The sequence below is a fragment of the Columba livia genome, chromosome 3, assembly GCF_036013475.1.
Source record: "Columba livia isolate bColLiv1 breed racing homer chromosome 3, bColLiv1.pat.W.v2, whole genome shotgun sequence".
In the NCBI taxonomy this organism is placed as follows: Eukaryota; Metazoa; Chordata; class Aves; order Columbiformes; family Columbidae; genus Columba; species Columba livia.
Window position 1 is genome coordinate 83,363,518 of NC_088604.1, and position 25,358 is coordinate 83,388,875.

The window sequence follows — 25,358 nt, forward strand, 5'->3', positions numbered from 1 at the left end:
TGGTTGTTTCTGTAGCCATGCAAGACACAGCACATTCTATGGGTGCTTTGTGTTTTTAAAGCTTTGCCATGTACAATGAAACCAGACCCTCAAGGATAATTAGTGCCACCTGGTTCAACTTGCAGTCTTCACCATAACAAAACTCTCACATTAGCTTTTACTTTAACAAAATACACTAACAAAATACACAAACAAAATGCATAAAATACTGGGCAGCAACCACACTGAGTATTTAAATTATGTAGTTATAAATTATAATCCAGTTTCCTGGAGGACCAGTCATGATGTAGTTTTCTTCATTTTCTTTAACTTTATTGTAGAGCCCTATGCACGGTCTCCATTGTTGTGGCTCGATACACTGGCAGCAAACAGTTGCCTAGACAGTGTGCTATATTTCTTGGAAAGTCTTTGATAAATGCATTCCTTGCTTAGCCTTGTATTCATGGTAATTTGTGTGTTGAATTCCCAAGGAAATCTAGATTAATTTAAGGGTGAAGTGAAACAGATTTGTTCATTCTTCTGATGAGGTTAAGGGAAGACCATGATCTTTAACTGAAATAAAAGCAGACTTTTATCACAAAATCCACCCCTGCACAGAAGCTATTCTTCAGCCAAGTTTGTTGGACTCAGGTAACAACCTGAGTGAAATACGTCTTCAACGAGACCAGCAGCTTCCTTAGCTGTCCAGGTGGACCCAGAGATCACCAGGAGAGTGAACATGGGGCTCAGTTCCAAGAGTTCCTATAAAAAGCTTCAAAGGACCTACTCTCAATTTCTGCAGACCTTCCTCTTCCCTCTGGCCCCATTAACATGCTCATGATGTACAAGAGCCATTTTTCAGTTACAAAGCACCAGTTCTTAAGTTGTAAAAAATAACACTTTATTTCAGAGTAATGGCTATAATACTGCAGCATCCATCATCTAGCTCGTAACTGAACTGGAATCGCTTGGTCGTTTAGATAATGGGTGCAAATAATAAGAATTAAAGAACAAAAGCCACACCATAACAACAAATACATTAGACTAAAGTAGCTTTTCACATTTTGCCAAAGTTTTCTTCCCTGACTTAAATTAAAATTTGCAAATAGAGTTTAATAAATGCATATCTGGCTTGGGGCTAGCATGTAAGACAAACAATATTAAAAAAGCCAAAACAAAACAGGCAAAAACAAAACACACACACAAAAAAAGCAACAAAGATGCCTTCCTTTGGCCCAGTACAACATCCTACTGTAACACATTTTTAACACATTAAAGAAATTCAGCCAGTGTTTCTTACTCAGATTAAAATTGTCAAATAGTACCTGAAATAATGCAAACTCACACAAATTATGTGGAAACTAATTAAGATCTCTGATTTTAGCAGGCTAAATGTGATGCTAGCATTTCTCCCTAGAAGAGTCTTAGAGTTTAACCTGAAAATACTTTCTTAACATACCTCACATGGCTTTGTCACAAGCCAAACATTACTTGTTCAAAACCACAATAAATTATATATAAATTTAGAGACAGTAGGGTGTTCATATTAGCCAGTGAAATAGAGATAACACAAAATATGCTTGGGAAAAATAAAAAGAAAAATATTATTAAATGCCCTAAATATATCTATATAATCTCCGCATAAGAAATAAAATACCAAATTCTGCTAATCAAATCCTTCATTCTCTTTAGAAAAGCAGGAGTATAATGTTACATATAATGGAGGTTTTCCCTCCTAAAAGCATTGCTGACAATCTTAGAAGGCTATTGAAATAAAAATAACAGGATGGGCTTTATCAGTAGGCTTTTATAGAATGACCTCCACTCTGATAGGAGGTTAATAGACTTGGCAAACTTTCAGATGGCACAGAGCTAGGGAGAGTAGCTGACATAGTCAATGCCAGAGCTTCAGTTCAGGAGTTCAATAAATTTAAAGATTGACCAACAGAACTGTCATGACCTTCAATAAGAAAAATGCAGAATTCTCCAACTGGAGAAGACTAACTCCCTACACTGGTACAGGCTGGGAAATACATTAAGAAGCAGCAGCCCTTAAGAAAAGGTGTGTGATGTTACAGTAGACACCAGACTGCAAAAATGAATGTTCACTGCAAACAAAACAAGTTGCACACTGAACTGCATTAGGAGAAGAGCAAGGGAAGCAAGTGGTGAGGCAGCCCCAGGAGATCCTCTGTTCATGAGGGACACAGACAAAGTAGGAAAGGTCCTTTGAGAAAGGTCTACTTTGTGCAAAAGCTGTTCTTTAACATGATAATGAGTGCATCTGCCTGGTCTGGAAATCATTTACCACACCAATGGCATAATGTTAATTTTCTTCTTTCTGTCTTTCTTGTTTTTTCTATTCCTGCACAAACATTTTTATTTTCCAGAAGAGCTGGGTTGTTATACATTCACTAGTATCACAAACTGAACATTAAGCGTAACCAAGTGAAATTTGCAAGAGCACTGAAAATGCTATTGCCGGACAGCATCACCTCCTAAAATAATGTCCTAATTCTCATCATAATCACCGTATTTGTTCAGAATGCAATAGCGAATTTGTGCCAAACTGTTACATACAAAAAAGGGGACCTGTAATCTGGGAAATGTAGGACATTAAACACCACTTTGTCCAATGGAATTCTCATCACTGACAAAGTTTATTTCTTAAAAGGTAGCTTCTTCCTTAAATCTCTAACCAGGTAACGATGTGTGTCATTATTCAAGAGAGAAACAAGTGATAGACTTCATCTCTAAAAAGGTGCCAGTTACAGACTGCTTTTTATGGGCTTTGTAAAGATGAACGGGAGAAGCTTGGAGAAAAGCAGCAGAAAGCCCGTCACCAAGTCACCTCACACAACGTAACAACTTATTGCAATCCTCATGGCCTCGGAGCTGGGAGAAGGTTGAGGAACGAGTGCCCACCCCGGCACCTTGCTGGTGGTCCCCATTGCCCAGGCTCAAGGGTGTCTGCTCCCCAGCCTGGACCTCCCATCCCCAGCTTCTCCTGCATTCCTCTGGAGCTGGGAGTCACCACTGCTTTGTTAGCCTGCTGCTGGTTAACAAACTGGTACAGTTTGCAAATACGTGTAAGGTATTGTTTGAAGATGCAACTGTTGGTGCCACAGACATGGCGCGCCACATGGTCTGCCAGGGTTCTTCCTGAGGGCCACCCAAGGTGGTCAGCAAGCCTGCTGTCAGGTCCTAAAGTCAGGCAAAGGGAGGACATCCTAACTGAGGTCGTCCAGGAAAAAAATGTTTATATCTGTTTGATGGATCAGCAAACACCCTAGCTTTGAAGTAGAAAATCACAAATGAAGAAGTCAACCAGCACTTATTTAGAAAACATTGTGGCACAGGAAATGAAGAAAACCAACAAGAGCAACAAATCCCCACGCCGTAGAGAAAAGCTGAAAGGTTGAGAATATTCCGGATTCATCCCAACACGTAAGCACACTACATACTTCACACTTCACGCTGTAACTGGGTAAAGGTGCTTGCTTGCAAATTCAGCAAGTGTGTTGCCATCAATAAACTGAAGTTTGAATAATAGGCTTTGATGTAAATGCTTTGCTCTGATCCTTAATTAGTGAAAGTAAAATTGTCTTACAGCAGCAAAGGAAATCTCTTTGCAGCAAATCACAGGCATGTGTCTTAGGCAATACATGAATGTTTATCCTTTACCCACTTCAAATAGTTGTTTGCCATTTTGAACTTAGTGCTTGATCTAACCCAAACAAATGTTACTAGGTACAAAACCACTCCTGCTTTGATATTAAAATAAACATCTGACTTCATAAGCAAAGCACATCATAAAAACTTTTTTTGTAGCATAATGGTTAATTTAAATTAAATTGCTACTGTCTAGCCAAAATTATTAATGGAAAACTATTAAAAAATGGTTTAACATTTGAATATCTAAATACTTGAAATATTGCTTAGAGTTAGCCTTTGTTTTATGGGAGACAACAAGGAGCAATGAAATTAAATATTCTTTGATGGTAGAAAAGTTTCATGGTGCATCATTTTAAAATGCTACAATAGAAATTGATTGGCTTCTAAAACTCATTTTAAAAGTTCAGCCCAAATCCACTCCCTGTGGTAACAATTAGAGTTTCTCAAAAAAAGGATTAAAAACCATGAACTGCTGATTCACTGGGTTAAAAAACTTTGGAAACATTAAACGCAGATAACAACGTGAATGAAGGAAAAAAGAACAGAGGAAAAGCGTTCTACTCTTTAGCCCCTTGAAATCATTGAGCCTCACAGCAACGATCCCATTTGACAACTGTCTTTTAAAAATGGTTCATTTACAGTATTAATAAAAATGGCTCTATATAAGTAATTGAGCATGTCAAAAGACAAGGCTTCAGGGGCATCAAGTGCTCGGCATGAATCACAGTACTTAAAATACCCAGAAAGGTGCTCAGTATTTTCAAGGGCTCCAAGGCTTGTGTTCAGATGCATTGTGGAAAAAGTGCCAGCTCCTTGGTACTGGTGCCAACAGGGACCCCCTCAGGGAGAGAAACTTATATACTCTGAGGCAAATTGTTGTCAGGGCAGAGCAGAGGAAAATGTGGGCTCACCTCCCCAGGGCTCTGGAGAGCCCCCCACAGCCTGGGCAGGGGGCAGAAACACATTAAGGCATTGGTTTTCCAAAATATCCATCTATTTGCTCATCAAACTAGGGATGGAAGATTTGTTGGGAGTGCAGAGAGAGCAGATTAGACCGAGGCTTGATTCATTTGCTAGCTGATGCACATGTGCTCATAACTCATCCTGCAGGGATGGAGCTGTACCTACCTAATAGGTAAAGAGGCAAGACTGAAATCTTATGAAACTCACCCCAAACTGTCAGCTCTGAAATAGAGAATGAAAATAGATGCATGAAACAAGTCTCTCCTAAAGATCAAACCCCTAACAGCAGCTTGTGAAGAACATGATACATTTTGTTCTCATGTGCAGCAGTACTATAAAACTGCTGTACATGTTACTGCAGCGGTTTCCCCTGCTATCTTATGATCACCAGGGGAATCAAAACCCATTCAAAAGGTTACGAGGGAAATGTTGAGGTTCATGAAAACAAGCAAGCCCAAGTATTACCATAAAAGCCTACAATACATAAACACAATTACAGTTTGGAAGTTACAGAACTGAATTAAGAGTGCTATCTAGCCAGAGAAACCTGATTAAAGACAACAGAGACAGAGATTAATATTAGATCATAGAATCATTTTGTTTGGAAGAGACCCTCAGAATCATCAAGTCCAACCATAACCTAACTCTAGCACTAAACCATGTCCCTAAGAGCCTCGTCTAAATGCCTTTTAAACACTTCCAGGGATGGTGACTCCACCACTTCCCTGGGCAGCCTGTTCCAATGCCTGACAACTCTTTTGGTGAAGAATTATTTCATAATATCCAATCTAAACCTCCCCTGGTGCAATCTGAGGCCATTTCCTCTTGTCCTATCACTTGCTACTTGGGAGAAGTACAACCACCTCCATGCTACAGTCTCCTTTCAGGTAGTTGTAGACAGCAATAAGGTCTCCCCTCAGCCTCCTTTTCTCCTGGCTAAACAGCCCCAGTTCCATCAGCCGCTTCTCATCAAACTTGTGCTCCAGGCCCCTCACCAGCTTTGTCACCCTCCTCTGCACTCTCCCCAGCACCTCAATGTCCTTCTTATGATGAGGCGCCCAGAACGGAACACAGGATTCAAGTTGTGGCCTCACCAGTGCCGAGTACAGTGGCACAATCACTTCTCTAGTCCTGCTGGCCACACTACTCCTGACAGAAGCAATCTAATTAGTTCAGCAAAAAGAAAAAAAAAAAAAAAGAAGCAAATCCTCAGTTTCTAAGGCTGAATCATCATTAAAATTAGAAAAAGAAAAAAAGTTTGCTATTTAAATTTGAATCACTCTATTTAAATTAAGTGTAGCTCACTTAGAATTTAACAGTCATCTTTGGGAAAGGACCATAGATTATTAGGTACAAAAAAACCACCTCACATAGCTTGTGACAAAGGTATTTGCATTTCTTTTCTCCATCACACATATCCTGCATATTTAATAATGAAGTAATAGCCTGGCTTCTCAGAGGTTACATTTCATACAGGCGCAATATTTTTGAAAGAATGAGAAAATCTCTTATTACCTCTAAGACAGTGCTTGGATAAAAGAACTTTATGAAAAAAAAATTAACCTTTCTAAAAGAAGTTTAAAAATCAATTGCCTTCAAAAATAAAATATTTTCTCTTTCAAAAGAAACATGAGTAACATGAAGTATGTAATATCTTAGACTTATCTTAAAATCTGAAGCACTATGGCAAACTACAGCATTTTTATGGGATAATTTTCCATAGGAAGCAAACAATAATATACATACATTTTACATGGATCCTAGGGTACTTCAGAGATCAGAGGAACAAATCAGGGTCAGCCAGGAAGATCGTCAGGACAGAGTCCAGAACCAGAATGTCCCGAGCTCCAAGTCAGACCTGGGTTCCCAAGCTGAGTTATGCACATTTATGCATATTTGGAGATTCAGGCAAATTTACTGCTCAAATATGCTGAACTGACATCTCTGAAAACCCGAGATTTTTTTTTTTAATCACAGAATGAGTTTGGGCAAGGAATAGCTCAAAGTTCCCCTGGAATTAATTACTGATTTTAGTTACTTTACAAAGTCTACTGGCAGCTGTAGGTAATGCTTCAGAATTAAAAAATAATAATTATAAACAAAAATATTCAGGAAAGTTAGTATATGAGACTTGCAGACCCTAATCCCACAAGCACAATATCAAATTCAGCCATTGGAAATAATATTACCAAGGTCTATGAGACTATTATTTATTTTGTTAAATATAACAGTTGGTAGAAATAATTGGGAAGCTTCAGCTTCTTCTTGATGTAGACTCATAAAGAACATCTTCATGCTATCATGGAAAGACCAGTCAATGCAATTTTTCTCAGGTCAAAATAAAAACTTCAGTGGGGATAGAAAAAAAAAACCTGCATTAAAGAAGCCTTTCTGTTTTCAAAAGCAGAACTGCTACCTTTCCACTTTTCCAAAAGTTCCATATGTTTTACTGAAGATTCTTATTCACCATCAAGCATGATTTCTTACTAAGAAGTATATTTTTGGCCAAGATGCACATCTGAGACATTATTTCAAAGACATTTCTGTAAAAAACATCATGGGAAGTGTTACAGAAAAAGTAAACAAGTCTATTTTGAATCCAATGAAACAACAACTTTCAAGATTTTTTTAAAAAATCACAAAATCTGTTCCTTGTTTTTTTTTAACCAGCTTAAAGAACATCATTTATGAGGATACCTCTCAGTGACAGCCAATTCAACAGAAGCTGCACCTAGACCCAAAATTAAAAGCATCTCACAAACCTTCCCTTTGTATCTCCATTGTTTTCCACTGTGTTTCTCTGGCTAGAGAGGACTCTTATCAGCTTTAGGCCACTCTTGCCAGGGCTGTAGTTGTGTTTGCAATGAAACACACAGAGACCCCACCTGCGAAGCTTTAACAGGCCCCAGCTCTGCAAGCTGAGCACTGTCTTTTCTTCAAAATTCTTGTTTGAAGATAAAAATTATCTTCACCTCTTTATATTCTTGAAGATTACATGTCATAAAAATATCACAACAAGAATGATAAATATTCATTCATGTTTTAAAGAGTCATTCAGACCCACATTCTTACACATAAATAGACTAGAAGGTCAGATTTAGGTATACATACGTGCACATATTTACATATACATCCACATAAATCCCTGGGTATGTGGCAATCATCTGCACATATACACAATGGATATATAATGCAAACGTGAAACTGCAAATGCACGTCTTGTTTCTTAATACTCATCCTTCCACCAATTAACTTAAAAAGAAATTAATACTAAGTACTTAAAATATTCAATATGCACACTGACAGTCTCTAGGATTAACCCCAAATTTGAACAAAAGATAACAGTCATAACAGCTCTTGCCAGCAATAGCCTCTTTCTGACATTTTTAACATCCAAACTGTAATAAAAAACTAACCTGAGCCTGGTTTTCTTTCTGTATTCTACAGATAGTCATCTCTGGCATCAGCAGACTGAGCCTGGGCTCCACATTGATTTTCTTTTTTCCTGATGTATACAGTGAAATTGAAGTCATATGCATTTCTGCTAAATAAGGTTCTGCCTTAGCTAATAGCAAACTATGACAATGGTCTGCAAAGAGCTGGGGAAAGGGAAGCATTCTTTTAAAAAAAAAAATCACCACCAGCAGCTGTGAATTTATAACTGTCAATAAAAATGCTGACATTTTTATATGCACATTAACTGCATGCTTCAGTGTAAAATGGGATTCTTAATTCTTTTCACAGAGCATTAAATCATATTTAAGATTTTAAAAAAATCCTTGATCAGCTACTGACAGGTCATCTCCCTATTGAAACCACTCTGCTTCCTGTGTTTGTGTTTTGTAGACTTCAACGACAAGCTAATTGCAAAAGATTCTTCTCGAAGTAAAATATAAAATAATAGGGTGTGACTACACAACATAGGTTGTTCTTCACTTACTCCAAGCATGATTCCAGCATACTAATGTGTTTTCTTGTGACACCAATGAGATGTATTTCAAAAGGGAAGTAAGTCACAAGTATAAGATGGTGCAGGACAGGGGTTCAGGTTCCTTCAGCTGCATGGAAAGATGTCCATCATTTACTGCATACTTCATGAGAGGACACCTTAAACCCCATGAGGATGCAATGATTAACGTGTATAGCGGTTCCCAACCTTCTGTTAGGACTCAGAAAAAACAGCAACACCTGGGCCTCCTGTACACTGTGCATTGCCAAAATGTTTCTCAGTTCCCAAAACCCAGTGGGCATCATAGGTACTTCTGGGCCCTTGTTTACATTTCATCCTGTTCCTCAGGAGTAATATGGAACATACTAGGGAAATCTGGCCCCCTGAGTTTATCTTGTCCTCTGAGAGATTAATAAAACTAAGCAACAACCAAAGCATCTCCAGTACGTTGTCTACCTTTTTCTTAACTTCACTGTCAGTGCAAACCAGTTAGGGCACTAGGGCAGCACCAGAGCCATGAGTATCTAACCCATTACTGTTGCTAAAAAAAAAACCCAATGTTGTTGCAGCCAAAACACTCTGTCATAAGAGCAATATATTACTTGCAGTTATTTTCTATTGTTAATGAAATAATTCCACATAACCATGGGACTTCCTTTGGGTAGCAATTTGACTATGACATGTTGATCAGAAGTCTATGAAAGGCAAGATTATGATAATTTTGTGCTGCAGCCAATGCTGGCAGTATGGAAATTCAGTGTCCTAACAGTGTTCCAGCCTGAAGACTTCATCTAACTTGGCATCTAGTTACAGAGTAAGATCAAACAAACATCCCCAAACAGCTCCAGTGGTGGCATTTCCACCTCCGCATGACCACAGGGTCACTGGCACATCCATTACCAGATGAAAAAACAAGAACGGGTCACGCACTGACACGAGGGTCAGTCTGGTGTCAGTGTGCATGTGGACAGTCCCTTATGGGCCACAGGCAGGTGCTCCAGTGGCAGTGACACCCACCAGGGACACTGTCCCCTGCACTGCTTGAGAGGAAGGTCAGGGTCCCAGGAGGATGGTGAGGGAACCTGGGCCAGCCTGGCCAAAGGACTCGCTGGCATCTGCCCATCCAACACCGCCTTGTGTGTTTGCCAGCACCCTGCCTGTCAACTATCCCTCGCGGGGCTCACACCAGAATTTTCACCCAGAACAAGGGGGGTTCTGAAACACAACCCCGGGGGCTCAGTTCCTATCACTCCTCTCCCACCCGACTTGGCGTGCTGCCACAGCAGACGAGAGGTGAAGCAGCACACGTTCAGCCTCCCAGCTTTCTCCAGAGAAATGACAGTTTGAGTGACCCATTATTATTGAACTGGTTTCTAATGAAATGCTAGTACTGTACACCACTACACAAAGAACATATGCGGTTGCAAGTGATTAATTACACTCTCGAAGAACCTAATAAGTGACTCTCATATTTAAAATACTTTATGGCAACTATTAATTTTTTGTCTCTAATTATCAGAGTAGAGGTGAAGTAATGTGCCCTTCACCTCGAATTTGCTTATTTTTCTTTTTCCTTCCCTCCCCTTCATCCTATTGCTTTGTTAATATTAATTGTTGGTTCTGTATAACAGCCAACCTTATTTCCATTTTTAATTTATAAAAGATAAAATACGTCAGGGCTGAAATCAAACCAAAAAACTTCAACTTTGACAAAAATAAATATTTCTATCTTTTTTCTTTTTTTTTTTTTTTTCCCCAGAAGTGGGTGCTTTAGGAAATTCAGATTATTATATTTTCACCACATTTCCAAACTGAATTTCGGTATTGTCACTATCTGAGGGGTTTGCTTTCAGATGCTGAAAATGCTAAGTAAAAATACTTCACCTTTGAGAACTGACGAGCATCTGCCATTGGGTACTGAAGATCTGCGGCAGTGTGCACAGAAGTACTGCAAATTCAGACCTATGTAGACTGACTCCAGGAAACTACGTTCTGATACCACCCGAAATAAAAATATAATTTTTCACCCAGCTGACAAGTACGGACAGCCCAATGTTTTAAATGGGACACTACAGAGAAATCAGTGGAATCAGTATTTGAGAAATGGCTTTGCTTTTCTGTGCTGGACCATGAGCAAGTCTGAAAGCAGAATTACTGACCTCCTGCAACAATTTGACCCAGAAACACTGGCCAGCCGCAGAGTTTTCTATAGCAGCTAGTAACTGCTGAAGGAATACCATTCGCATTGATAATGTAAAGTTTCATATTGATTAAATGTAACAGAAACCCATTTAATCTTTCACTGATTTTAATACACTGCAAAGGACTTCAAGAAACATTGCATCTTGCTGTTACCATGGAACAAACACTGTTTGACCCAAGCAGGAACAGAAAAAAGAAACTTTGAGGGTACTAATCCATATACCACTAAATGTATTTATACCTTTCTGAAATGAGAGAAAAAAATGAACCACACTCTATAAGTATGTATGGTTAATATCCATATTACAAAATGTGACCAATTTCAGGAAAAGGCAATTACTTTGGGTGTTCTTAATGTTATTTTCAATTTCACAGCAGGTCCATGGATCTCTGCTTTTAGCTGCTGAAGCTAAGTCATGACACCTGGTTTTGCAGACAGTTGTGTAGGCATCGCAGAGCTACAGGTACCAGCTCATCTTGTTAATTTGCACATGAGGGTGCTCCTGGTTGTAATGGACAGTCTGCTCAAGACCAATTACTTTGCATTTTGCCACTCCTGTTGCTGGTAGCTGCAGCCAAAGCACTTATAATGCCGTCTATTTGCTGCCATCTACAACTGTATGTCAGGGTAAAGCTAGATAAGCACAGACATCTCTGGTAAATACGCTTGTCTTTATAATCCTGATGGGAGAATGGAAGCCTGATTTTTGTGGAAAATTAACATGGTGAGTTTTGCTGTTCCATCCCTTGGAACAAGATTCACATGTGTAATTGTGTGTCCTCAAGAATGAGGAGTGTAGTGATGCTTTATTGTTTGAGAAAGCCACATGCCCTCAGAGAATTTGTGTTATAAACCACAAATAAGGATGGTGGAGCTGGCTTTAGGCTCTAATAAAAGAGGTGGAAAAGAGGAGCTGAAAAAACACCATGACAAAAGATGATTTTGTTACATGTTGAGATGAATCTGAATCAAAATGTGTTCACAGTTATAATTTCTTCTAGAACTGGGAAAACTGCCAGCAGGAATAGCGTGATTTTACTTTCCAATGCCAGTATAATTCTTACTCCTATCAAAGGAGGCTGAAAAAAATTGCCAAGTTTTTTCATTAGGAAATGCAGCTAATTTACAGGCATGGTAATTTTCCCCCTACAAAACTGTATAATGAGCTTTAAACTCACTAAATAAAGGGTCTCTTCTCCAAGTGATTATGCTTAATTTACACAGGAATTAATGGTGACTGGACCTCCTTTCAAAATAGCTTTAAAAAGAGCTGCATTTCAAAAACAAAATCAACAGCTTTGCAAAAAATCCTAGCAGTTGATGGAGCCAAAAATTGTTATCTTTAATAACAGTACGTACATATAGGTGTCTTAATAAATATCTTTTACAGGACAAGAACATAACCATTAAATTAGGTATCAGAATCCAGTGAACATATAATTCTGATTTTATATTAAATTACTTGCTCAGGCATTGTGCTGTTAGAATGTACAGAAAAGCCTACATAAACAGATGGACAGAAATGCCAGGGAGCAATACTTTTTCATCTTTAAAAAATGTTCTCACTGTACTCAATGCTATTTATCTATCTATTTAGTAGGTCTATTTTTATTCATTTTTTTACTCGTTAGTGTGTCTAGAAAATGGAAACTTTGGTATATAGACAAGCCTTGCCAAACAGAGCCAGATTTCCACATAGTTAAGTAGCACCTAAAAAACCCCATCATTTCCAAAATTCAGGTATTTTTGGATACTTACACAGAAACCAGATATTAGAAGCCATTCCCAATAGCAGCTTGTTTATGGTCTCACTAAAGTAGTAGATATGCCACATAAATACAGTGTTTGTCCCTAGCAAGCTATTAAATGAAATAAAATGCTTTTTCCAGTTACCAAAAGCCGTTGAGCATGAGCTTGTGAAAGCAGAAGAAATGTATCTGGAAGTTTTAATTCAAACAAACAAACAAAAAAACCCCACAAACAAACAAACAAAAAGAACCCCCAAAACCCCCACAACAACAACAACAACAAAACAACAAACAAACCAACAACAACTCCCTTTCTTCCTTTGTAGTGTATGAAGTCCTGATTTTCTATTCCATATACCATATAAGGGAGATTAATAAAATTTCAGGTCTGGAAGTGGTCATTAAATCATGTGGCACATCCTCCTCTATCGTAGTATTACATAAGAGTTCTACATATAATACTACAGATAATACAGAATCAGTGACATCTGAGAAAGTGATTAACAAGGTTTAAGCCAAAATATTATGAATGAGCAATACAGACCAAGACCTTGCTATCACAGCAGCTTGGTTAACTTATGAGTAATGAAAAGAAAAAATAAAAAAAAAAAAAATAAAAAGTAAAAATGAATCAGTGGTATATAGTCCTTGGGAACCTAGCACATCATGACTGTGGATCCAGTATTTCCTCCGATCAAAATAGGGATGAAGCAGCGTTTTTAACACATCATTACCATCTACTGGACACGAGGGAGAATGCAGCTGAGAAACCAAGATAATGGACACGGAGACAGCAAAAGGGGTTGGCAGGTCTAACAGGAAATGCTGTAAAGCATTCCCTATATCCCTGCTTCACCTTCACCCTCCACACGCCCATCCTAACAGTGTCTGACCTCCCTCCGAAGTTTAGAAAATAACCAGTCTGAAGGTTTGAAAGTAGATCTGGTAACTAATGGAAAACCCAGCACCAAGCAATGGACATAGTCTGAGTCTAGAGTCTACCAGCTGCATCGCGAAGCAGAGCTTGAGGCTTCTCTGGCAAGCACCACACACATTGTCTAGTTCCCAGCAGTTTTGACAGAAGGAAACCCTTGGCTCATGTCCTTGATGCAAAGTTACAAAGGCTTCCTGGAGATGTTTTACCACCTTTCCCTCCACCTGGAATTCATTTGCACACTTTGGAACTAAACCTAAAGCTTAGGGAAGATGGAGGAAAGTGACAAGACCAAAGAATTTGACAGCAACAATAGTTTCCTCTGAAGAGAAGTCTCTACTTCATCTTACAGAAATCCATCTGTACGTGGGTGGAAACATCTGCTTCTGAGAGTAACTGCACATCCGTATGATGTATGCGTGTGATTAGATCCTATGGATTCAAAAGCAGTACATGTCTCTTGAATACAAATGTAGTGAAGCACCTGTGAAAATGCTTTTCAAATCAGAACTGGTATTTACTGAAATGGCACAAACTATTTAAAATAAATTAGATAATAAGCACTGTCAAAGAACACGAAAAGAACATATTGATACCTACAAAATGATGAGGGACAACTTACTGACAATACTGCCACTCAGCAAAATCTGGACATCACAGTAGCTCATATAAACCATTGCAATTAGAGAGTGAGATTATACATTAACTTTCCATGACTGCACATAACTTTTGGTAGCAACTGGATGACACTGGCCACCTCTGGGAGAACTGGCAAGAAGAGTCCACCCCCAGCCTTCCCCCTCCCCAGATCAGGTACTATGCAGGCTGAGGTGGCCACCAGAGTGGTGGTAGCCCCCAGAGGCCGGGTGAGCATCGCCATGCAGAGCCCATCCTATGCCACAGAGCCACAAACTGGTGTATGTTGGTTTACAGATATTGCACACACTGAGCACTGATCAGAGACTTCAAGCACATCTGGGAACTGCTGCTCAGTCTGTTTGGATCTACAGAGCCACTTCAAACAAATAATTTCACCCCTTCACCATCTCATTTCCCCACACACAGAATTGGGGTAATAACAGTAACCGCCTTTGTATAGAAGTCTGAGATTGTTATTTATATGAGGAAATTATTACAACTGCAATCAAATCCTTATGAACTTCATCACATATATGAATAATAATGGCCCAGGAGCAAATTTTTAACCCTTCTTCAGCACTACCAAGTGAAAAAAAAAAAACAACACACTTTGCTGGACTTTGTTATGGACTATGAATGTTTTATATAGCACACTCATCTCCTCTGTTTCTTTACCCTTGTCTTTTCCAGTAAGTTTTTCTCTCTTGTTTACCAGCAGCATCCCTAACACTGCAGCATTGGCTTATACTTGTCGCATCAGCAACTTCACGACATCCTTCCTCAGCCTGAACTTCATTCGGCAATTTCATGAGCTGAGTCATTCTGTTGTTACTCAGACACGCTTATCTGGGATACAGAAAGGTGCTGAAGCTTTGCATAGTGCCTGGGAGGAATATCATCAAAACCCACAACAAACTTATGTCATTCTCCAAAGTAATCAGATGATGAAGGCACAGCAACAATAACCCAACACAGCAACAATAACCCAACACAACTAGCAAAAAGCCTAAGCAAAAGTGAGAGTACACCTTTCACACTTCCAGGATAGCACCTGAATTTTCACCTTGCATATTCCAACAAGGCACCTAGCAAAAAAATTTTGAGAAGAATGAAAAATAAATGTGTCAGGGTAACTCATTGAGAGCAGAAAGCTGCAGAGAAGTTTCTCAGACAGTCACTGCTTGTATTCTTTCCTTCACTGATGAAACTACCATAGTGAAAGAGTTCTAAAATAGTGACAGTTGTGTGTTAAAATGGAGCCACACAGAGATGAACTGGTATTTTATTACTATCTTAATAAATACATAATCTAGCTGCTTTACTTAGATAAGACATGAAATGGGATGTGCTGGATCCAGTGTAATTATTTCTATTGACACAACTTGCTTATGGGTTTTGGTGCTATATGAGAGTAAATCCCTGCCATCTAAAGCCAATAGGAGACCTAATCTTGACTGCCTGTAAAAACGAAGTACTATACAACTACTGAGACAAAGGAAACAGGACCATTATTTCCATTAATGTTCAGCATTTCATGTATCTTGTTATAATGCTGATGATGCTCTTGGGAAAATGTAAAGCCTAATTTCTGACCAGAGTTTACATTGTTTCAGAATAAAGAGTACAACAGCAAAACAGGTACCAAAGAAAAAACAACAAAGACAAATGGTAGATGAAATTTCATGATGAAGGAACAAGTGATCATGGCTGCTTCTTGCTGCCCATGGAAATGACGACAGAGTTTCCCAATATCGTCACAGAGTCAGGAAGCCTGAGAAAGGTGCATAGCAGTGCCCACCCCAAACCGCAGTGCGCAGATTAATAGAGGGTGATCTTTCTGTTAATGCCATCTTTAATTAATAGGCTCATCCAGAATAGGAGGTTAAAAAACACTTTTAGAGAGAACAAATCTTCATTAGATTCTTTGAAGAATTAATATATTTTCAACTGCAAACCTCTAGAAATATTTTCATAAACTACATAGGCATACTCACTAGTCACTTTTCTAGGAACTTTCATGCATGCAAAGCATTGCCTTAGCTGAGATCATTTGCAACAATAACATTACATATAATTCAAGATACAAGAAACTTCTTACGTAGAAGAAAATTCAAAAATATTATTTTATCTCAGTCTAAATGACCAGTCTGCTGGAGAAAAAATGGCAAAATGTATTCAGCACTTCAAGAATAAAGAATATTGTTTTGAAGAGATGCATATATTTTTCATACATAATCCTGTCACATGTTTCACTCCTTACTTTAACTATAAAACTCATAATTATTGAGGCACAATGGGTATTTTTAATAAGGGTGGCTCTTTCATCCTTTATTTTTTTTCTGCTTAAAACACTCAATAAAGTCTCCAATGCTACTCTTTACAACATATTCATGGAACAGAATTTGAATTGAACTGTTGTTAAGTCTCCGTATTTCTACGGCCTCAGAAACAATATGCAAAACTATGTGCTACAAATTTCCTAGTCCATAACATCCTAAGATTTGCTTTTGCAGTATGACCTGAATATACGATACGATTTGTTTCTGCTGGAAAGTGGAAAAATATGTCAGGAAATATGTTCAATCTTAGGAAAACATATTGAAAGTCAGTTATGTAAAAAAGTATCTTAAAAAAAGAGAGTCCAACTCAATTAGTGCCAGTGCTAGCTTTTCCTGTCTCTGCTGTTCGAAGGTAACCTTTTCAGCCAAAAAGACTGCTAAATGCTTTGAACTGGGATAGCCAAAGTGTGGTCAGCATGTTCATCTAGATCTTCTTAATTGCAGGCACTAAAGCTGGGAAATCATCTATTGAAACTCTTCCCTGCATCTGGGCCATGAGCTGAGTTCTCTGCCAGAAAAAGCTCTAAGTCCAAGATCCACCTCCCCACCCCTGTCCAGGCAGAATTAAAAAACAAACAAACAAACAAAAACCCAATTAATTCATCCTTATTATTTGACCACATCAGGCCTGTAAACTGCCCTCAAAAAATTAAATTATGGAAACACAGAGATGTAACCACCTTGGCACACAACAGATGAAATGGAGATGCAAGGTGATCATGGTGTCTCAAAGGGTAGAACGAATTCAGAGTTGACCTCTACAGAGAATATGTAACTTCATATCCAGAACAGAAGAACATGAGGTCTAAACAGATTTAGCAGACGCATCTTATTTCTCTGTCAGCCTGTGTTCAATCCAATTTCACATTTACTTCACTTTTGCACGTGCATGCACAATATGTATTAAAAAAAAACTTTGGGAAGAAAATGACAGTTGATGTAGAGCAACAATCCTTTGGCAAAACATTTTACAAAAGATGACAGAAAGCAGGCAACAGAAGTAAACCTCTGGAGAAGATGCCATGGGAAAATTAGAAAATATAGTCAAAGAAAATCAGCTAATTAAGGCACTGGCATAACAAACACATTTGAATGACTAGAGCTTAAAATAAACATAGACTAGATCATAAACTTACAGCTGTTGTCAAGGTACAGTAAGGATGAAAGAAAAAAGCCTCTGTGACTAAGGACGACTGAGTTGTGTGATCAGTTGGAGAGAACCATAAGAATTTAAAGAAAAATGCTCCGGGACAAAATATGGGACCTACAAAGAGAAGAAAGGAGAAAATCTTAAAAACAAAACAAAACCAGCAAGAACAAGCAAGGGAAGAATTTTATGCAGTCTAGCAATCACAAAAAAAAATTCTACAAAGTTTAAACCGCGAGGAAGAAAAATACAGTAACTTTCTAAGAGGATCAAATGCTGAAACTGCATCTGTGTCAAGTGCTGAGAGTCTATCAGTCTTAACACAAGAAAAAAAACGTACCATGTACACTTATTAAATTCCAAACACTGCACTGCAAAGCTGTAACACTTTTCACAGTATATTAACAGGATAACAACTGTCTCTGGAGAGGCTAGGAAGTAAAAAAAGCTAAAAACTAACAATCAAATATTGAAGTTTGCTTGGACAGCAACCTAAGTACCATATTGAGGCTTTAAACTAATGAGACGAGTGATATATATGTATCAGAAGAATCAGATTTATTTTAGAACACTTCTGCAGCCACAGAGGATGTTGAGCCCTGTCAGATCCTTGATAGTGACCTAGGACACATTTTTTTCACCATACTCTTTCCCCAGAAGAACAATAAGGATGATGCCACTGGCATCTTTTAGGAAATGCACTGAGATCTATTAATTAAACTAGACAGATAAACACTAGGCATTAATAGTATTTTCATCAAATCAAAGACAGGATAAGCAGAAGAGTCTGAGAAATATCCTGTAGCAAAAAAAAAAAGCTAAACGGACACCAAGGTTTATGTCCCGCATTTGTGTGTGAGATTTTCATTTAGTTACAAACAACTTCCAAGATTACTGTAGCTGAAAGGAGTTGAGACTAAAACAGAAACCCTCATTTGTTTATTTTATTTAAAGTAAACATCGGTTGTTCAACTTCCTTGAAATATTGCCTTGAGTATTTGTATTTATTTCTTCCTGCAACAGATTTATAATACTTTGAGGAGAAAATAACTTCGTAAAGCCGTAACATCTGTGAAGATTCTGTGCACAGACTAATGTCTGAAACAAATCATGTTGCATTACTATCTTCCTAGTTTGTATATTCTCTCTAAAGAACAAAACATGAGTTTAACTTTGATTTTCCTAAGTACAAAATATACTTACCATAAATTGTTGATGGACAGGTGCTAAGGGCTACTTACCTGCAAAACAAACCAAACAGATTTACTTAAAAGTACAAGAAACTGCAAAGGACAGTAGATACAGTTTAGGTGGTTTAGTGATTAATCATTCCTACTTTAAACGCAAGAGTTAGATGGAAGAATGGTGTGAATCAAGGTTTTAGTAAAAAAGGAATATAAATTACAAACTCCAGGTTGAATATTGTGATGGGCTGTGCAAACCTCCATCTCAGCAAAAACACCGTATGACTTGATCTTCACTGTCCCCAAGGTGATGCTGAGACCACTGAGACAAAGGTCTTGCACAAAGACCTGTTTGCTCTGACTCTCAGAATTGCTTCTGTCCCACTTAAGATGAGCCTCTGCAACACAGGCTGCAAGCTCCTTATGAGGTACAATCTCCAGCATATTCCTCTCCGAACTAACTTCACAGGAACCATGAACCAATATTGTTTATATTATGCAGAATTTCCCAACTTAAATTTATTTGCAAACTCTACTAAGGCACTGTACATGCTCACTTAGAGTTGGGCAAGAGCACTACAATTACTGGAGCTCATATTGCCATGTCTTGGCCTCATTTTTCTTTCAAAACTTTTTTCCTTCTGAAAACTATAAACGTAGCTTCTGTTACTATCTTTGCTTCTGCCAAAGGTGAACAATTTCCAAGGTTGTAAGTGATTAACAGCAGTGTCTTTAATCAAACAATGATAGAAATGTTGGTTGGAAGGAGCCTCTAGACGTCACCTAGTTCGACTCCCTCTATCGTTAGTGCATTTTCTTAAAATTAGATAAATTCCTGAGTTTACTGTTCTTTGAAATAGAAATATCAACCAATGAGCTAAATAAAGGAACAACCCATGTTTCATTGGTGAAATATTATAATTAAACAGTTCTAAATATGTACCACAGTCAGACACCACATCTTTTTACAGTAGACACTATTTTGTGTTACTTTGAGATACAAAGGATTGAGGTTAACGGAGTTAACAGGTTGTTCATTTAAACCCAAACTTTGCAGAAAATTGTCTGAATACTCTTGGGAATGCAACATCTTTGACACTGATATGCCAAATATTGTGTTATTTATCCCATAAATCACAAAATGTATATGAAGTTGCCACAAACTTTTAAAATATATAAAAACCAAATTCACATTTTTACAGCATATACACCATACCCAAATCCTAAATCCATAAGCCCACCCTGCATTCATCCTTGCAGCTTCCATAACAAAGAAGACTGACAAGTGGACCAGAAGATCATTTAGAAATAGAATCCATTACAATCCACCACGGCAACAGCCTTTTGCTTTCAAGATGTAAAACAGAATTAAAAACTGAACAATAAAACTTGTCAGAAAAAAGGTATACTTTAGGAAGAAAGTTAAATAAACAAAAATCACTGGGATGAAGACAGAAGCAGCAGTGCAGCCTTAAAAATGGCAAGACATTCCCCCTGAGAGCTTTGCCACAATTCTTGTTAAATGCATGTAATCTCAGCTCAAAATTTGAAACATATCTCGTGCAGTCTAAATAAATCCAGAAGAGGCTCATAGGTATGTTCTCCTTTTAAGTCAAGTTTGTTAAACGTTCATGCTGAAAAGTATAGAAGAATGGCAATCTTCAGATTTCTGACTATAAACCAAACAGGTTTTTTTCATATCTAGAATTCCCCTGGTGATATAAGGAGATTAATGCAATACACTATTCACAACATCATGACACATTATAATTATCTCCATGGATGCCAGAAATAATTTTGACCACTGCAATAGACGAGTACTATCCAAAAAAAAAAAAAAAAACCCAACAAAAAAAAACCAAACCAATAGTAGAGATTAAAAATATTTGGGTACAAGCTCACTATACTTTCATCTCACTGACAAGAACTTGAAGGAAGCCAAGGACAGCTGGGCTGGGAAAAGGATGATGCCAATTTAATCTTTAAGACTGACAGCTCTTTTTGGGACAGGGAGAGCTGAGCGGATGTTATTCAGCAAGGGAAAATCACTGTGGAGGAAGAGAAACTGTAGGAGAAATATATTAAAAATAAATATGGAACTTGAGGGCACGTTTAATGTAAAGCAAGCCAAATGCTAAAAAATGTGGCCTTTGTACTCGATTGAAACAATTACATGGTAGAAATGTGGCCTTTGCACTCTTTTGAAAGTATTACCATCAATTTATTTTGCTCCCCTCGAGCCAAGTCCCTCAGCAGACATTAAATAGTTGTAAATGGCAATTAGTATTCAGAAACACATTTCACCATAAGAAATAGAATATGTACCTTGAGGAGCTCAACCTTGCTGTTTTGGGACAAACTCTGCCCTCAACCCCAAACCTGGGCAAATATCTTCCCGCGGCCTCATGCGGCCGGGGCTCCAGGGGCAGAGCAAGGCTGATGCCTGCTCCTGCACGGGTGACCACAAGTGATGGAGAAGACCCTGGGTGGCACAGACTCACAGGCCTGCGGTCCCTGACACAGGGAGCGATGCACACTGCCAAGTCTTCAGGAAACACGAAAAATTTGAACTCACAAACCAGCTGGAGAGAGGAAAAAGCTGCTAGGAAAAGCTCATCCAATTAAAATGAACTCCGGAAACAACTGTAATTTCCCAGGAGTTTCATCTCTGGTGTTTGCACAGGGCCGCTACTTACAGGCTATTTGTATATAATTCTGCCCCAAGGTGCACCGCTTTAAGGAAGAACCAAGACTCTTGAAATCTTACGTGTCTTCTCCAACAGAAAGGTTGCAGTTCTGCATCTGCTCCTACTCATCACAAGCAATCAGGTAGACTTGATCTGGCTTCACAGCCTTCCCAGACCTGCCTTCTCATAGCACCTCGTGTGCTGTTCTTCCCTCTTGCACACTGGCCACAGAAACATGGCCAGGATTTGTCCTTAAAAATTTCTTCACCCAACAATTCCATTTATGTGATAGTTGTTGCCTTCATACGAAAAGGTACCAACAGTGCAATCTGATGCCATGCCCCTGAGGATCACTTAAATTACTGGCTTGAATCCTACCATGCACATTTCCCTCCAGGAAGCAGAAATATAATACTCTCAATGACTTATAGAAAACTGTTGAAAAGCCTTTGCCAACCCCAGGAAATTGGCAGAAGTTATATTTTTACCAGGTTTAGAAAGAGGGAAAAACAACACACAGACTGTAGGTGTTCTTGGTTTGCTTTTTGAAGCTGTTAATTCCTCAAATGGCTAGCTCGTCATATGAACATCTGACATAGCTGAATGAGGTTTCAAGGATGTCCTTCCAGTCAACAGCTTATAATTCGTCATCTGCGAGAAATGTTTCCGTGCGTTATGAACAGCAAACGCACATTGCTACCGATTTGTGAACTCACAAAGGAGAACCTCCAGCTTCCAGGTTTTTATATATACCTGTTAATCACATTAACCATGTCAATGTCCACTGAGGTGAAAAGAGACATTTCTGTTTGCACTATAACATACATCTGCAGAACAGCTTTCCCTGTAAAGGGTAAGGGCATCCCTGGAACTCTTCAGAATTTCTGTTGTCTTCTACTGTAATCTCAAGAGAATTCTGCAACATTTGGGCTATACCAAAAATCTCTTATTAAAGCTAACATCCTCCTTTGAGCCCAGAAGAGATCCCATGAGCTGGTTTCTCCCACCTGTGCCCAGACAGAAGCATGTATTCTATTGGACAACAAATATAAATACCATAAGGTTAAATTCTGTTTTAGTGTACATATTTCTGTAATGTGTATATGTTATTTCTTTGATAGGATATTGTATTTCTGCTTCAAAAACACTCCCCATATTTGGTATAACTGATCTATTTGGCTACATCTAAGTTTAATACATGCTAATAAAAGTTACTGCCTACAAATTTTTATTTTGGTCACTTCCTAAACAGTGTTCCAGCTTTCAAAGGTGTTTGAGATGCATCTGACTTTAAATATGTTATACACTGTGGCCTAATCAAAAGCATATTGAAATCAAACATCCATTGATTCTTAAATGGCATTTGGATCAAGTTTCTGGTGCTCAAAGAAAGCATCATTTTTCAGCATATTTCATTGCAACTAAAAACATTTAATCTGGTTCTGCTACTGTCTTGTAATGTAATTTTCCACAAATAATAATAATAAACTCAGGATTTAAGTGGTCCATAAAAAAATAAACATCAATGAACTTGCATCCACTGAATTAGTGTTCCAGTAGGAGTCAAAACTTTATTTATTACCAAAGAACAACAATCACATTGTTCTCTCCATCCATAAACTGCGAACAACTGTTATCAACTGTTATACAGACACTGGTAACAGGTTAAGAGACTTATATTAAACCAATGACTTTCATGATCAATAGTATTAAAAATCAAAAAATGTTTGTAAATTAAATGTAGATCTCAGTGTACTCTCATTACACCTGAACAACACTTACCATAACAATACACTTTGGTTCTTTTCTAAAAATCCTTACATCTCGAAGTTATGGGGCAAAATCCTAGAATTATTACTCAAATAGATAATGAACTAAGTTTTGCTGCACCAAGGACTGTAGATTTTGAGCTCAAACTCAGATAGGAACCTGGACAGGGAAACTGCTCCTGCCAACAGATCTTTAAGTAATACCACAATTTCCGTCTGACTTAATCTGGGTAAGTTCTCACGTGTATTGCAACAATTATTTCCAAAGACACAAACTCAGTTGATTAGCTTTAGGAAATCTGCATCTCTTCCCCATAAACAAGTTCTCCTCCTTGATGTTGGAAGTCCCTGGTGTCAAGATGAAAGCAGGTACATGAAAGCTGCAGCATGGCTGATCACCTTGCTCTCAGCCTTCCCAGTATGGCAATGCAGCAGCTCCAGATTTCCTTTTCAAAAACACGCCTTTCTCCAAACATCAAACACTTGCTCATGTTACCAGCGCAAAAAAAATACTTAGAAACATCTACAATAATAGATGTGATCATAGGCACAATTACATTACAAGAAATTGATGAAAGCTTTGTCCCAGAAGCTGGCAAATTCGTGTGGATTTATCCAATCTATGTTTCGGAAAAAGTTGTTCATCCCAATAAAGAATTTCACAAGCTCAGTGGTCGGTGAGTTTGAAAGTCTGTGCTTGTGTTAAAAGGTGACATTTGAAATGCAGCAAATATACCATTATTTTTAGCTTTGCACATTAATAAAATCTCCCAGTGACACAAAATACAATAATGCTGAGCTTTGCTAGGCAAAACCTGATCTAAACCAAAACAACAGGGGCTCATATAACCTAGTCTGCAGTTCCATTAATTCAGCATAAATACCCTTATGGATCAATCTAGTTCAAAGATTTTTTTAATGTAAAAACCTAGAAATACTGCAATCACTGTCAGGGACTGACTTTGATGCAAACATTGGTTGATTATCAGTCAGCCCGTTTTTGAGAGGGCAGTTTCTGTTTCTTTTTTAGGCAGTATGTGCCTTTCCAAACCGTTGTTCATTTTATGTTATCTCCCATCAGCACTGTTGTTTTTTACTGTATGCTTTCGATCTTTAAGTACTGGAAAAATAAACTGTTATTTTGACATCTTCCTTAATGCTTTCCTGTGTGAAAAAAATCCTCTTAAATATCCTTCAGTATTTCCATGCTTTTCCTTAATTTGAACTCCTGTGTCACTCATTGCCTGTCATCAATTTGTTTATTGGTATTTCTGTATTCTGCCTACACCCTCTTATTGTTACTCCTGATACATTTAAGACTAACTTGTTATTTTACACTGAAATATCTTTCTGTTTCATCAATGCCTTCACATTGCTCTATCTCACTTATGCTCACAAAATACACAAGAGTTTTGAAATTAAATACAAAATACAGAAATGCTGTAACTGAGAACTTCAGATCATGACTTTAGAATCACAAATGCTAGAACTGGCTCAGCTGCAATTCCCTTTAGCACAAAACCCAAAAAGCACCACCAGTCTCCCCACCCCCCCAAAAAACTACAAACCAACCAACCAACCAACAAAACAAAACAAACAAACAAACAAACAAAAGACAATACCAAACAAAAACCCCTCTCAACTGGAGTAATTATGCAAAATAAAACATACCATTGAAAAAAAATCAACCTTCAGTCAACATTCTAAGAAAATGCTAATTTTGTTTAGTTGCAGAAAAATACCATGACTGCTCAAGGATAAGAAAGATCTGGGTTTGAAAGACAAGGACTCTGGGCAAACATTGAGTATACATCAACCAATCTCCTTCACAAATGTTTGTTCCTATGGGCTGCCATATTTTTACCTTGGTCTTCCTCACCAGACATGCACATGTAAAGCTCATGCCCAGTTGGGTGACACATCATCAAAGCCCCAGGCCTAACATGGGCTCACTGCACAGAGGGTTTACACACACCCACAGTAAATCTGACCTTTCCATGATGTGTTACTACAGGGGCACAAGATGCAGACACCAGGGAGCACCCGGGATTTGCCAAGCATTGCACACACACTGCTTATCCTACTCATGCACTCGGGAAATAACAGGGCAAAACAGGAGCATCCAAAATGCTACCACGCGTA

At 38.2% G+C, this 25,358-nt stretch overlaps 1 protein-coding gene across 7 annotated transcripts in view; it reads right to left on the reverse strand.

Moving 5' to 3' along the window:
- The window catches only part of SMYD3 (SET and MYND domain containing 3), a 406,076-nt gene that overhangs the window by 180,210 nt on the left and 200,508 nt on the right, over window positions 1-25,358 (reverse strand). Inside the window, exons 1-2 of one of the 7 annotated variants that reach the window (XM_065057921.1) lie at window positions 18,780-18,811; window positions 17,566-17,693 (exon numbers count right to left, since the gene is read on the reverse strand). The exons of the other annotated variants lie outside the window; for them this stretch is intronic. The gene's annotated coding sequence lies outside the window, so the exon portion shown is untranslated. Of the gene's footprint in view, window positions 1-17,565; window positions 17,694-18,779; window positions 18,812-25,358 lie in introns of those variants that run through there. 7 annotated transcript variants of the gene reach the window in all.